The following is a 15300-nucleotide window of genomic DNA, read 5'->3' on the forward strand; positions in this document are numbered from 1 at the left end:
AATACCACACTCCCGTTCACTCTTACTAACGTAATGTGCAATTCTCAATCGATTAGTGAAAGTAAAATTCGCTGTGACATTTTGATTCCAAAGCCTGGAGCAATGGAAGGGGTATCACTGTGCAGGATATTTGTATTATGTTAATAAAAAATGATACTACCATATGATACTGATACTAAGCAGAAAACACTGATTAGTGTTTCCTAGACCACAGTCGCACTGATTTTAGAGTAGTTGTATATCAAAGTTTTGGGTATGATAATAAGTGCATTATCTTGATTAACGTATTTTTTAGGCGCTGCTCAAACCATTTCTCTTCTGTTTGCCACAAGATTAAGGTAGTAGTAAGACGGCTTTCTAAGTGTAATTTATAGATCTCCTAATAGAAATTTATATTTAAAGTGTGCTATATCAGAATAGTGAATTTTGTCACTGGAATATCTTCTGCACCTGCAGCACGTAAAGTAAGGGTAGAGCTCATTTCTAAAGAAAATTAATTGACTTTGATCCACATCAATATAGCAAAGTAAATATGGATCGCTTTATTCCAAAATAGGTTTTAAGTAGTTTTGCATCTATTTTCACGCCTCCGTCTGCAACGCTCAGAAAGTATGTGCAACGTTATAATCATACGAATGCTTGTCCACGAAGACTTGCACTATATAGATGCTCTAGAATTATATTAAACAGGGGTATCATTTTAATACCTCTGAAGCTTGCAATATTAAAGGAAAGTAATCGCCGTCTCCAAATTCCTATAGTTTAATTTGAATACATTTTCTTTCCGATTTTTCTTACTTTGCCAATGAAGTTTGTCCTTAAGACATTTATTTCATGTCAGTATCTTTTCTCAGAAATAAAAATAACTAAAAGACATATTGGCAGAAAATAAACTGTAACATGATACAGAATGCACAAATTTAAAAGCACAGCTCCCGCCCCAAGGAGGGAGAAGCGATGGTTCAGTATCATCACCTCGGCTGTTCTAATAATTTGTGGCTCCTTTAAGTAGGTGAACGCAAATTCAACAATTATCTTCTCTATCAGAATTTGTAAACTTTTAGTCATCCTCCTCGAAAATGACACCGTCACATGGAGACCGCATGGCAGTAACAATCCCGCATAAATGACCATAAAAACATTACATCGTTTTTCCCACTTCGCTTCCTCATCCTCGGGGTAAGCAACGGATATTTCCCTGTGCCAGGCAGACTTCTCTTGCTCGGCTCTCAGTGAGTGTGGCTGCCTGAATTGTCACTGAACTTACGCTGCAAATTCATATGTTGCGAGAAGAATTACACAAACATCTGCATCAGTCTATTAAGCATAGCAACCGCATTATGAGGTCAATAAAAGATTGGAGGCAAAAATATCTGGAAAGTAATTACCACTCTTTAATGAATATATAGCCTGGTGATTTCTGAGTGCTGTAGGCATAAACTGCCATATATTTTATTGTTTATAAATAAATAGTTATTACCTTACACTAAGGCTAGAAATACATTCCGTTGAACAGTTAATTTGTTGTAAAGAGGCACATTTTGTTTAAACTGCTTACGTATAATGGATTATCAGGTAATTCCAATATGCTGTAATTGAGAATTACCTCTCTCGATATGGAATATTCAATTGCCTTTTGCACATCTGGGAGAAAACTATATTTTCATCTCAGCTATTCTCTTCTGCATTAAAAAGCACGATTTATAGCATATATTTTATGTAGGGAATAACAGCAATACAAAGTCAACCTTATGGTATGAATAATTTAAATTTTTTCTCTAGTTTAAATATATTTGCATGCAAATTATATGATATAATTATTCTCACATAACAGTTTACCTTGCTTAATTTTTTTCCTAGAAGCCCGTTTCTCAAGCTACAGCATCCGCATTTATTGTCAACTACCAAATTAAATATGCATATTTGCTTACATTATTTCTAGCTCTTTCCTATAAATTAAAATCAGAATGCCATGTTGCAGCATATCCATTATTAGTTGATAATATGAGAGATGATTTTTATCAAATAATTGGGCTACCTTCCTATTAAAGTCATAATAAGCTCTTTCTGATATTTTTACGGGAAACTAATTTAAAAGGTATGGTGGATATTTTACAAATAAACGGATCACTCTGACGCCTTCACGAGACATTAAATTCAAGTAGGTATGACAGAGAAAGACGATGGTGTTTCCAGGCGCCAGAAACAGTGACACAGCAGCAGTAATTTTCACGTCGTGTTTGTAAGAAGCCATAACCTATTTAAAGACTCCCAGCACAGCTGAGCAGACCCTAAAACTTGTCAGTTTAAAATCGAATTATCCAGAAAGCGTTGACTGCCAAGACTTGTTTCATTTGGTAAACTCGAACTCCATTTAATTTCTTTATCTGTTTTCCACATGGAATTTAAACAATAACTGATGATTTGTTTCACCTACGTTAGAGCAGGAAACTTTTTTTTTCTGCCACAGTACATGGTATGGTGGGTGGGTAGGGGGTGAATATGAACCCCAAAACAATGGTATATGTATATGAAAGTGTACCATACCTTTCTTTTATTCACTGACTAAAAATTAATCCAAAAAACAATGAAAATTTAGCCTACAGTATTAACAGAGGTTATCGTTGTATGTGCAAAACCGACGGGGGAGTATTAAAACTCCGGTGTATGTTACCCGGTGCCGAAAGCTGCCACACTCTGCCGAGAGGCAGATGAAAATGAGAAGCTCTGCTCCGGTCTTCACCATCAACCCCCTGAAGTCCCACAATGCCTTGCAAGAGAATTCATTTGTCACAGCAACTCTGTTTCTAACTTTAGAAGACTTAAACATCTCTAATCTTTCGTTGGAAGATATACAAAGCCCCATCCCCTTTGAATAGCACAGGCTTTTCAGAGCTTGGCTTAGTTTCTCCTTATGGGGGGACAGCAACAATGCCAGAGTACGGAGGTACTAGAAAGTCAGTCAACATTTCGCCACTTGTTAAGCAAATGACATATTCTTCCTGGTGGGAGTTGTTAGCTCGTGTGTGCCTCCCAGTGAGTCTCTGAGACGTGCACTAATCTTAGCTCCATTTTATCCTTGAGGAAACTGAGTCAGACACAGGCTAAAAAGCAGTAGACCCAAAGGTAGCGCATGAGATACCTCTGTCTTGAAGTTGGAGACAGTGGCATGCCAGGAAGAGTCGAGCATAATAGGCAGTGGGTTCCACAGCTGGACGGAAAGGCTCTGAGAACTTCGTAGAGGGAACGGTAACAGTTGTTTCTGTCTCCTTCTGCTTCCCTCTTCAACACTGCTTATACCTGTTACGGCCTCATTTAAAATTACCTGGCAACACAAGTTGATGGGTCTCACATACCGTAGCACACGGCACTGCTTTTTCATAAGTAACGTTACAAAGGTGGCTTGCCATCATGCATTGAAAGATAGAGCTACCTGGAGGGTTATGGTGAAAAGGAAGAAGAGGGTAGGACGTAGAGAAATAAATTCCCACCTTGAATCCATGGCCAGTGAGCTTTGAGTGCTTACTCTCTCACCAGTGATAGGACTGGGTGTTCGCGGCAGAGAAAAGAGAAACTGGAACTATGTAATGTGGTTTTGTATCTAGCTGTAATATTTCACCTCTATTTTCTTAACTCTATACTTGTCAAAGTAGAATATGGGTAATAATCTGAAGCCGTTCATATTTTTAGATATTCTTACTCTTGTCTGCCTCACTGGGATGTCAGAGGTGCCCTACAACTCATGGCTAAAATCTTAATCTAACTTCTCTGTGCACAAAAAACTAAGGCCCCTGGCTCTGATGGAGCGCCAGGCTGTTCTGTTTTAACGTATGAATTACCTGCAAGACACAACCCCTGTCTTAGAAATAATCACAGAACTTTGCTATCATATTATCAACAGCAATGTGTACCAAAACCAGGGATGGTGGTCCATGCCTTTTCAGCCAGCACTAGAGAGGCAGAGGCAGGCAGATCTCTGTGAGTTCAAGGCTTATCTGGGGTACATTGTGAACGCAGGCCTGCCAAGTTTCTACAATGAGACCCTATCTCAAAAAGAAAAAAAAGGACCTGGGGATCCATCCCATACACAGACACTTGCTGGTGCCAAGAAGTGCATGCTGATAGGAGCCTGATAATATGTCCCATAAGAGACTCTGTCAAAGCCTTATTGATACAGAGGTAGATGTCTGCAGCCAATCATCAGACTGAGCACAGAGACACCAATGCTTCCATTAGGGTCTTCCCAATTAGGGAAAGGACTGAAGGAGCTGAAGGGGTTTACAATTCCACAGAAATAACAACAATATAAACCAACCAGACCCCTCAGAACTCCCAAGGACTAAATCACCAACTGAAGAGTACACATGGAAGGACCCATGACTTCAGCCACATATGTAGTAGAGGATGGCCTTGTCCGGCATCAATAGGAGGAGAGGCCCTTGGTCCTGTGAAGGCTCCATGTCCCAGTCAGTGTAAGGAACTGCTGGGGCAGCAATGTGGCAGTGGGGGTGGGGGAGCACACTCAGAGAGGCAAGGAGGATAGGGGTTTTGTGGAGGGGAAACCAGGAAGGAGATAACATGTGAAATGTAAATAAATAAAATATACAATAAAAATAATAGTGATGATGATGATGATGATGATGATGATGATGATGATATTTAGCAAGGTTTAGATTATATGTGAAGACTATAGAAGGGAACTTTTCCAAATTGCATTCTGGACTACAAAGGAACTCACTAGTCTAGCACATGAGAGACTCCATATTTAATTCTCAGCTACACACCATCGCAAACACATAATCTTAGATTCTGATTCCTGGATAAGCTTAACCATCATCAACCCAGAGTCTGAGGTGTGTTGATTGGCACTGTGAAATACCAGGAGTAATCCACTGGATGCCATTCCAACTCTCGAAAGTTCAGTTTGTAACGGCAACTTTCCTTGACGGATAAAGAAACTTTGTGTTAAGCTAGCTCTGGGTCTAGTGGGAGGCACAGTCAGGCTCAGGTCCTGCTCCATCATAAGAGACAAGGAAGTGGCAGAGACAAGGTGCAGAGGGAAGCTGTGCACAGCAGACAGGCCTAAAGAACAAAGGATGCTGACACCTTGGTGCAAGAAAGCCTCCGGAGTTTGAGAAAGTCAGGTAAAGAAAGGATATTTCACCTGCACTGTCAGTTTTCAGAACTTGACAAATCATGTGATTTTAGGATTAAAGATAAAACGTGGGAGAAATTTCATTAACGTGTACTCAATGAATGAGTCGTTAGTTTGTAAAACAAGAAGCATCTTCTATTTTAGTTTCTGATCAGTCAAGACCAAAGGTATCAGGTTTTATCAATGTTAGTAAATTGAATATCAACCCACCCCCCAAAAAAAACTAAAGAAATATGATACAGCACAGATATATATCGACACCCTTACTTCCTACATTACAACTCTTTCAGGGCCACTAACTGCCCCACCTGAACTAAAAATCATGATGCCAACTACTATTGACAATCCATTGACACTCTGACAGTAGTTGCTGCAATGAGTGACTATATTTTTACTGCTGCTGTTCATATAATGACTAGTTAAAAATTCTCTACTTAAAAAACCTTTAAAGGTATCTGTCATTGTTATCATGTAAGTCATCATGGACCTGTTTGCTGGCAGTGACTTTGTAAAGACAGGAAGCTACCAACTGAGTGGTAATAAAAGGGAAGAGAACAGAAACATGAGGTATGAAAATTTTTGATGGATAGACGCAGTTGGTCCTTGGTGCTACAAGTTAGAAAATAGCTCTGTCTGAAAGAGGGGCTTGAGACCCCATATGAACAACAATGCCAACCAACCAGAGCTTCCAGGGACTAAGCCACTACCCAAAGACTATACATGGACTGACCCTGGGCTCCCACTGCATAGGTAGCAATGAATAGCCTATTAAGGGCACCAGGGGAAGGGGAAGCCCTTGGTCCTACCAAGACTGAACCCCCAGTGAATGGGATTCTTGGGGGGAGGGCAGTAATGGGGGGAGGATGGGGAGGGGAACACCCATATAGAAGGGGAGGGGTAGGGGTTGGGGGATGTTGGCCTGGAAACCGGGAAAGGGAATAACATTTGAAATGTAAATAAGAAATACCCAACTTAATAAAGATGGGGGAAAAAGAAAAAAGAAAAGCTCTGTAACAGTAAGCAGAATCAATTCACGTGGTGTTATCTCAGAAATTAGTGTAGTTTGCATAGAAAAATAATGCAGATGTTATAGACAAAGATTATTGCCCTTCTAGTATTGTTTTTAAAGGATAGCAAAAAAAAACAGAAATATAAAATTGAAGTAAGTGAGAAATGCCTAGATTTCCCAAAATTAAGGTGACCTCCTTTCCACAGATCAACCAAATTCTTTCATGATTTTGTAACAGAATCTCTAAGAACTTAAGGGTGACTATTTCAAATACTCACAAGTCTCTCTCTCTCTTTTTTTTTTTTAGATTTGTTTATTTATTTTATGAGCACACTGTTGCTGTCTTCATGCACACCAGAAGAGGGCATCAGATCTTATTACAGATGGTTATGAGTCACCACATGGTTACTGGGAATTGAACTCAGGACCTCTGGAGGAGAAGTCAGTGCTCTTAACCACTGAGCCATCTTCCAGCCCTTGTATTACACATCTGATAAAGGCACCATCAAGGAAGAGTTGAAATTTGTGGTATTGGACAATGGCTCCAGATCTCTTTTCGGAATGGGAACACTTCTAAAATCTAGACACTTCCAAACAGAGGGACTGACTTTGTTTACTTGTAACAGGGACCTACACTGAAGCCCAGGCTGACCTCAAGCTCATGGCAATTCTCCTGCCTCCATGTCACTAGTAGTGTTGATAGTGTTGATATTGCAAGCAGAAATACTTTGTCTAGTACAGAGCTGATTTTTTTTTTTTTTTACTGGTTAGAATGGATTCCAGAATTTGGTCCCTACCTGTAGGATAGCTCATTGTTAATGGAGCAGTTTCAATTGTTTTCAAAGGCAACAATATGGGTTCTTTTTAAGAGCTAATCCAAATTTTGATTTAAATAATTTGGGATTCTAAAGGACAGTATTTCCTCAAACCTGTCAGTGAATGTATGTTTCCAAATTGACACTGAGTGTGTTAAAAAGAGAAAGCAAACATCATATCCACACAACTTGCATGGAAACAATATTTGGAAACAATTTCACATGAAGAAATGCTTGTTTTTAGAAAACATTCTCTGATTATAAGGAGTGGCCACACTTAACCAATCCTTTGTATTGGATTGAAAAATTGACACTCAGGTATCTGACTTTAAATACCACATGAGCATTGCCCCAGGACCTCAGAATCTGGGTACTTCACAGTTTGGCTTCTTGTTTTCTTTTTCATGTGATGAATACTTAATTAACCCTGTAACTTAAATTCTAATGCTGCTTTTTATGAAATCTCCTTCATATAATATTGCAGAAGGAAAGCAGTGGGTAGGGAAGCAGACAGACTAATATTGAGTACAGTCCAACACACGATGAAGGGAAGATTATTATAAACAGAAACTGAAAATTCATAGCTCCTGATTTTCTGATGCTGTGGTGGTTGGAATGACACATCCCTGTGTAGATAAGGTGACCTCTTGCCCCTGACACTATGCCCTGTTGCCCATCCATGCCGGACTCTTATCCTTACAGAATCCTAAACCCAAGTAAGTCCTTTCTGCCTTGAGTTTCTTTTGTTCCTGGTGTTTGGTACAACCACCAAAAAAAAGTGACTAATACAGATATCATCTACAAGAGTGGACCACTAAAATTTATTATTATTCATAATTTGCTCCTTTACTGTTTTCTGCTATATCAGTATTTCCCTTTTTAGATGTAATATACTGTATCTCTGCCTTCAAAAATGACCTAGAATCTATCGTACTATCGGATATAATTTCTCCTTTATGCTTGCACTCATTGAAATCAAGAGTTTTATTTTGAAAGCAAATAGACAAGCATAGTGGCACATACCTTTCATCCCAGCACTCCAGAGGCAGAAGCAGGTGGATTTCTGTGAGGTTGAGGCCAACTGAGTCTACAAAGTCAGTTTCAAAACCACCAGAGCATAGCTTGAGGGTATAAATGTAAGTAGGTTGAATGATGGGTAAAATAACGAAGGATCCGCACATGGCTGCTACTTCAGAAATTATCTAAAATGAAATAAAAGCATTTAAAAGCACAGCCAAACCAAACTGGAGATGCTGGTATATATTGTGATTATACATAAATAAATAGATTATGATTTCTTATATGTGTATATACACACATATATAATTGCTACATAAATATAAACCCTTCCTTAATAAAATGTAAAACTTTAAAGACAGACAACCTGTTGTTTCATTATTTGTATATCTTTTTAGCTATGATAGTGCCTGGTACATAATAAAAAGATACACAAGCATTAACTGCTAAATAAATCAACCACCTAAAATATTTTTTCTGAGACTACCAAACATATTACAAACCCCCTCAAGTCTTTAGAATGCCAGAAATCCTGTAGATAGAATGGAGAATTTTGCCAATATTTTGACTGCCAAAGGGCTTGTGCATTTGGTATGTGTTCTCTTTGAATATCCGCCTAAAAATTCTTGCAGAGCTGAGGCTATATTTCATTATTATTATTATTATTATTATTATTATTATTATTATTATTATTATTGAAATTTGTTCTTGACAATTCCATACATGTGTAGAATGATTTCATGTTATTCTCATGCCCCAATCTTTTCTTCTTTCTGTCCCCCTCCCAATGACCTCTCCAACGCCTTACTAGGCTCTTTTACACATTTGCTTTGTTTTGTATTGTGTTGTGTTGTGACCCCACTGAGCTTCATCAGGACATTGGAGGAACGTTTAGAATTTCCCTTTGGAAGTTGGTTGGCTCACCAGTGGTACACATGGGGAACTAAGGACACCCCATCCACCAGTGTCCATCAATAGTAGCCAATAGCTCAGCTGGAAGCACCAAGATCCTTGGTGAGCTCCTCCCAGTCTGTTAATGGCTGTTAATGAATTGCACTGTGATTACAATGCACAGTAGGATCACATAACTGAATGGGGTAGGGTCTGCAAAACAAAACAGCAGCAGAAAAAGACTTCTAAATGCTGGTCAGCCAAATATTCAGACATAATCAATTTGAAGTATGTTGGTGCAGAGCTCACCTATACTCCTTTGACCAGCTCTCCCGTAGGTTTGCTTCTGAGCACACAGCTGAAGCACTTAATTCTGTGTGTGCCATCATGCCTGATCCACCACACACACTGCCCGAAACTTTGCCTCAGATTTGAAACTACTGTGTGTGATGAGTTGCAATATTTTCACTGTACTCAAAAGTTCTCTGCTCTTATAGAAGTGATGGCTTGATGGCAAGATGTGAAGTCTTGGATTTTTCCTACCATTATTCCTCGGCATGTAATAGTCGATTTAGTGGAGCATTGGCTTTTATGTGTTAGAGTGATTGGTTTTTAAAATTGCTATTTCAGGGGCTAGGGATATCCTTCAGTCAGTAACATGACTCCTCCTCAGCATCCATGTAAAAATTGAGACATGATGACCTGTGCCTCTAATCCTAACACTGAAGATACAGAGACAGGAAGATTCCTGGCATTTGCTGGCCAGCCAGTCTGCCTGAAGTGGCGAGCCCCAGGTTCAGTGAGAGAACTTGTGTCAAAAAAACAGGTAAGGAAGATACTTCAATGTCAACTACATGTACGTGTGCACCCTACACACCCCAGAGTACACTCATGGACACTCACTTATCACACACAGAAAACGTAGTTTGAGCTCCTGAGAAGCTTCATAAAAATTTAAATTCTCTCCTCCCTTGGGAATGGAGTAGGATTTTCAGAAATCCCTGAAATGTACCCTGTGAAACAACATTCTCAGCATTGCCAATTATAAAAAATCAAAATACTGATCAACTCTTAAAAAAAATGATGAAGATGTTCTATACTCCTTAAGCTTCAAATATTCAGTCAAGATTTAATTTTTATGGAAATACAAACACATCTGTCTTACTAGCATGTGAATTTTCTACTATCTTTTATAAACTATAAAAATGACATATTATATATACATCAAATGATTGTTTTCAAAATAAAACACTTTGTGATTTGTTATCACTATGTTACTTAACTTTATCCATCTAGACTATGGAAACTGAATTGGAAAATGTTTCAGGGACCCTGCTTTGAAAGAAACTATAAACTTGATACCTTCTATACCACAATTTCCTTTCTCAAAGGTGCTTCGAAAGAAGCATGTATAATCTAAAACACCAAAGTTTCCTACTCAACTAAACCTAATTAGATCAAGGACCAACACAGACTTAAGTAGCCTATACTGACTGACAATGTTAAAATTTTAATATCCTCACCTTGAAAGGCAGAAAAAGACAGAGGCCCTACCCATCCTTGTAATGCACTGTGAGTGCAGCTCTCCTGGGAATGCCTCTTCTGGAGGATGAGCCTCCACACATAATGAGAATGTGGAGGAGAAGTATTATGATCCTCGCTTTCATCACTCAAAACCTAGAAGTACAAACAGCTTCCACAGTTAGTATTGAAGCTTCTGGATAAATAGAATTCCCTATACTTCGAGTTTAGAGAGGGAAGTTTATTACATAAAGAAAAGACTACACAGGATACACTGACTCTGACTGCATTCGTTTATAGAGAAGAAAACTAAGGCTGAGGAAGGAGGGCGTTAAACAATAGCAGGACTAAACTCCAAAACCATAGTAGGATTTTGTTTGTTTTTGTTTTTTAAGAAATAAGATCTTTGAATACTGATTGCAGAGACATTCCCTCTGCATTTAAACATGAATTATTTTGTATGCCTTTACCTGATTGTTAATATTTTGGAGGAAACATGTCTACTCTCTTTGACCTGCTATTCCACTCAAAATCTACTCCCTTAGTTGCATATATATAATAGAGATTTATCCTTGACATATACTGGTATTACATTTCAAATATCATAGTTAGAATAAAATATCTTAAACCAAAATGCATTTAAGGTCTCTAACCTAGTCAGCATGATACCATTTAGCCTAACTTTATGAAATACATGTTCATAACATGTACCTTAGTGAAAAGTTAAGCAGTACTAAAACCCAAAACTATTTTATAACAAACTTGAATGAGTAACGCAATTTCTGGAATGGCATGTTTAACTTGTATATGATGGCTGATTCAGTACGTGTGTATGATAGCTAAATATTTGGTGACATTTTGTTACTGATTTTAAGGTGGGGCAGGTGTGGAAAGATTGCTCAGGGGTTAAGACCATTTGCTACTCTTTTAGAGGACCTGACTTCAATTCCCAGCCTTCACATAGCAACTCAAAGCATCTATAACTCACATTCCAGGGGATCCAGTGCACTCTTTTCTCTTCCCCTGACTTGCATACGTGTGACACATATAAAATATATAAGTGAGCACTCATACAAATGAAAAAATAAATAAATCTCTAAAATAGAATCATGATCAAGGTGTGTCACAAGCCATTTACTTGTGAGGGTGATATTTTCTGGTTCCATGGATAGTCGGGTCCAAAATCTTGATTCTAGTATTCACTAATGATGTAACATTTAAAATAATAGCAAAATGTTCCCTGAATACTCTTTAATAATACATGGAGAAAAAAGCAGGAAACAAGGTTTTATATAACTTACATTTAATATAGTCTCTTTTCCACAATTGCTCATGGTGTTTTGCATCTAGGACATTTACCAGAGATGGTTAGGTTGTCATACTTCTCTCTAAGTTAAGGTAGTATTAGCTTAATCAAATACCATTATAAAATTATATCTGTTCTATCCATACAGATTTATCAAGAACTAAATCCTGATGCCTGGTATAGCATATGTGGAAATACTTCTAGCCTGATAAAAAAATAAAATAGGTATGTATCATTTCTGTAATGCTAAAATAATAAAAGTTCTGTGCATTATTATTTCTAATTAGATCAACCATGTTTAAAGAAATAAAGGGAACTGTCTAAATTTTGCACCAAGATTGTTGGAGAACCTAGCCTAAAAGCCAGTTCCCTTGTTGTCTTTTACAAGTTCATCCAAGAATAGACCATGGCTTTTTTAAATTACCACCTTTAAGTTCCACTTCCTGGTAGAGGTCCTTTAGAAGGAGAGAATAAAGTAATGACAGTTATCGGGCTGCTTTCAAATGTCATAAAAGAACATCCACACAAAATAGAAATTTTCCTGTCTTTATAATAATTGTTCAGTGAGAACCATTTGAAACCCTCACACACAAAATTTATTTCTTTGCACTACTGGCTTTTGAGCTCACGGGTTTATGAAACGCCTTTCTTTTACCACTCACTCAACTTCTTAAGCAAGTCCGAGAAGACAGAGATCTGAAAGAACTGTTGACATTGTTTAAGCTCTCTGTTTAAAAACAATGCAACTCTTTCTAACTTCTAAAAGATGACTGTGGCCTCTGAGATACGTGTGATGTTTGTTCTGTAAGGCTTCTGACATCTGTAGTGAATAGTAAGTTCAGCTAGAGTTCAATATACATATTCTGGTTCTTTGCTTTCGATATGTGAAATAAATCCACAAAGTCTTACAAGGCTGGGGTTCATGAAATGGCATCAGTGTTGAGTACTGGCTGCTCTTACAGAGGGACTAGGTTCAAGTCCTGTAAGCCATATTGTAGCTCATAAGTATCTGGAACTCCAGTCCTAAGGAATAAGACACCTTTTCTGGCCTCTACATTTACTATATGTATGAGATACACATACATGCAAGTAAAATATCTATACCCATAAAAGACAAATAAAAGTTAAAATATATAAATCATATACATTCATTTCTTATTAAACTCTTGTATTCCCTTTGAATGATTGTTTTGATAAGAATCTTTTGTCTAAAATATATTAAATAAATTATAGGACACTAGGAATCCATTATCCCCATATGCTTTGTTTTTGAATATTTAGCAAATAGAAAAAAATGATAGTTTATATTTCATTATGTGGAATATACCTTACTGTAAATACAGATACATAATATAAATATATATAATATAGAAATAATTAAATATTTATATAATATATAGTGTAAAATTATTCCTCCCTAATGTTCTTTCAAGAATCAGACTCCCATGCTATATAGTAGGGGGTAAAAAACTCACATAGCAGAATCAGCAAAAAAAGAAAAGAAATTATGAAATTATGCAAGAAGATGCATAGAGTCACATCTGAATTCATGAATCAGAAAACACAAAAACAAAGGCATAGAGCCAAATCAGAAATCACAAGAAATGGGAGACGAATGAGAAGTATTATCAATAATAGTGTTACTATAATTCACTTTATTTACCTAGTCACTATAGATAGCAAGTTCCTGCTCACCCATACATCAGTGACTTCATTTGGATTTGGGATAATTGTTCAAAGGAGAAAAATGGATAGTAACATTTGTAAATGATATCCATTAAATGTTCATGCTGAACTCATAAAAAAAAGAAACAATTATACGAGTGTGTTTATAAGACCCAACATTTAAATAGTTTTTCTCAGCTTGGAGGGCTGAGAATAAAGCTCAGTGGGAGACTGCTTACTTAGAATTTTTGAAACTTTGTGTTCAATCCTCATTACCAGAAGAAGGAAAATGACAGGAATGGGACAGAGTTATTCTCCACCTGTTGTGCTTCAGTGTGGCACTGAAAGCATTAACCAGAACGCTAAGAAGGAAAAGAAGGGATACAAATATGAAGACAACTCAAATTATTCCTATTTACAGGTAACATATTACACACAAGATACCCCAAAAATTTCACCAGAAAACTAGAAACAATCAATGGTTTCAACAAACTGGCAGGACACAAAATCACCTTATAAAAATCAGTCGTCTTTTTATACAACAACAGCAAACACACTAAAAAGGAGACCATGGACATGCTCCATTTACATTAGCATCAAACACAATAAAATACCTTGGAACAAATCTAATCTGGATGGAAAGACCTAGAATGAAAACTCTGTACCTATGAAGCAAGAGAGAGAGAGAGAGAGAGAGAGAGAGAGAGAGAGAGAGAGAGGAAAATGGAGAGACATCTAGTGTTCCTGAATCAGTAGAATTAATATTATAAAATTGAACATCCTTCCAAACCCATTTACTAAATCCCAATCAACATGCTTCCAGAACATAGATGAAATGGCTTAAAATTCATATGTAATCAGAAAATAACCTGGATCCCTCAAGTAACACTAAACAAAAAAGAACACTGGAGAAACTGCTGTTGCGGGGTTCAAGATATATTACAGAGCTATATGAATAAAAAACAATATAGCAGAGTCCAGGGCCGGCGGATCCCTGCCCTCAGCAGCTCTCTGCTCCCAGGCCCCCTGGAGGGGAGTTCTCGCCGCCTAGTCAGGCGGGCACTCCTGAGGCAGCAGAGCGGAGGAGACCACCAACGCTGCCCACCCCTGCCCACATCCCTGGCCCAGGAGGAAACTGTTTACGGCCTCTGGGTACCCGTAGAGGAGGGCCCAGGAGCAGCAGGTCCACTGCATCTGAGACACCGCACCTGAAGGGACCGACCGGATAAACAGTTCTCTGCACCCAAATCCCGTGGGAGGGAGAGCTAAACCTTCAGAGAGGCGGACACGGCTGGGAAACTAGAAGAGACTGCACGCTGCACACAGTACTGATCCCAGAGGAAAACACCAAAAGATATCTGAAACCCTGGTGCACGGAGGCTCCTGGAAGGGGCGGCACAGATCTTCCTGGTTGCTGCCGCCGAGGAGAGCCCGTGGGCAGCACCCCGCGAGCGAACTTGAGCCTCGGGACCACAGGTAAGACCAACTTTTCTGCTGCAAGTGACCTGCCTGGTGAACTCAAGACACAGGTCCACAGGAACAGCTGAAGACCTGTAGAGAGGAAAAACTACACGCTCGAAAGCAGAACAATCTGTCCCCATAACTGGCTGAAAGAAAACAGGAAAACAGGTCTACAGCACTCCTGACACACAGGCTTATAGGACAGTTTAGCCACTGTCAGAAATAGCAGAACAAAGTAACACTAGAGATAATCTGATGGCGAGAGGCAAGCGCAGGAGCCCAAGCAACAGAAACCAAGACTACATGGCATCATCAGAGCCCAATTCTCCCACCAAAGCAAACACAGAATATCCAAACACACCAGAAAAGCAAGATCTAGTCCACCTCCACATCAAACCAGATACACTCAAACTAATAGAAGAAAAACTAGGGAAACATTTGGAACACATAGGCACTGGAA

The 15300-nt window shown here is 38.5% G+C and overlaps 1 pseudogene; it reads left to right on the forward strand.

Annotated features, from left to right (window-relative positions):
* The window catches only part of LOC116898449, a 75437-nt pseudogene that overhangs the window by 49674 nt on the left and 10463 nt on the right, over nucleotides 1-15300 (forward strand).

Source organism: Rattus rattus, chromosome 4 (assembly GCF_011064425.1).
Source record: "Rattus rattus isolate New Zealand chromosome 4, Rrattus_CSIRO_v1, whole genome shotgun sequence".
Classification (NCBI taxonomy): domain Eukaryota; kingdom Metazoa; phylum Chordata; class Mammalia; order Rodentia; family Muridae; genus Rattus; species Rattus rattus.